A 1,361-nucleotide genomic window follows, 5' to 3' on the forward strand; every position below is an offset into this window, starting at 1 on the left:
CCCCATCCCCCGCCGGGCGCTCCCGTGGCCGCTCGCCCGGCAGGAGCCGCATCAGGCTCCGAGGGGTGCCAGCGCGGGGAGGGTGGCAGGGGGAGGTGCCTTCCTCGTCCTCCTCCTCCTCTTTCTCCCCCTCCTCTTCGCGGGAGGAGGTGGAAGCGAGCGGAGCCCCGCTCTGTGCCGGCGCGATGCGGTGCAGCCCCCCCCGCCCCATCCCCATCTTCCCGTGCGAGCCATTCCCTGCAATGCAAGGAGTTAATAATCAAAACATGCGGTTTGGAGAAACCCAGGGTGGGAGAACACAGAGGTGTAGGGCACCGGCGGACACACGGCTCATCACCCCTGGGATCATAGAATAGTTTGGGTTGGAAGGGACCTTAAAGATCACCAAGTTCCAACCCCCCTGCCATGGGCAGGGATGGAGAGCACCAGCCGAGTTTGGTTGCTTCTCTGCGCCCTGGCGGGTTTGGGCTTCTCCTCCACCCCTGCTGTGGTCAGCCTGCTCTGCCAGTGCCACTCAGGAGGGAATCACCCATGTCACCCTGCTCCCTGCAGCGCTGAGCACACAGGCAGGGCCTGGCTGCGGTCCCCACGCGTGGCCGCAGGTGCTGGGGACTCCCTGTGCCCCCCTGGGGATGGGGGATCAACCCCTGCCTTGTCTCAGCCCCTCGCCGGCTGCCTCGTCCCCCTCTGCACTACACACCTAAGGACCCTCTCGCACATGGAGGTGCTCACAGCATGGCTTGGGAGGGGTTCCCCTCATCATAAAATCATAGAATCATAGAATAGTTTGGGTTGGAAGGGACCTCAAAGCTCATCCAGTTCCAACGCTCCACCATGGGCAGGGACATCCCACTGGATCAGGCTGCCCATGGCCCATCCAACCTGGCCTGGAACACCTCTAGGGATGGGGGGTCCACAACTTCCCTTGGCAACCTATTCCTCATCCCGGCTTGCTGCTGCCAATACAGAGCCATAAGAGAGATGGAGTTTTTGGGAGCATTGCTGCCTTTGCACCCTGGGAATGTCACGCTACTCCCAACTGCACAGCGCCCGGAGGGGTTGCCAGCTTTTGGGAACCGAATCCCGTTGCTGCCATTCCTTACGTGGTTTACATGTCCCCTTTCCACACGCATACACCACATGCAGTGCAGCTGACCCAACCTGAGTGGGGGTTTTCCTGCCTCCACTGGCTCCATGAGCATTCCAGGTGCCTTCACCCTTCTCACTGCTGTGTATTTCCCCATGTCCCTTCACCCAGAAATATTGGCCACAGCGTTCCTCCTGGCAGCCTCATTTACAGTGGAAGTGCATAAGAGATCTCCATTAATGCTAAAATAATTCATGGCAATTAATGGCATTGA

Source organism: Cuculus canorus, chromosome 20, assembly GCF_017976375.1.
Source record: "Cuculus canorus isolate bCucCan1 chromosome 20, bCucCan1.pri, whole genome shotgun sequence".
NCBI lineage: Eukaryota > Metazoa > Chordata > Aves > Cuculiformes > Cuculidae > Cuculus > Cuculus canorus.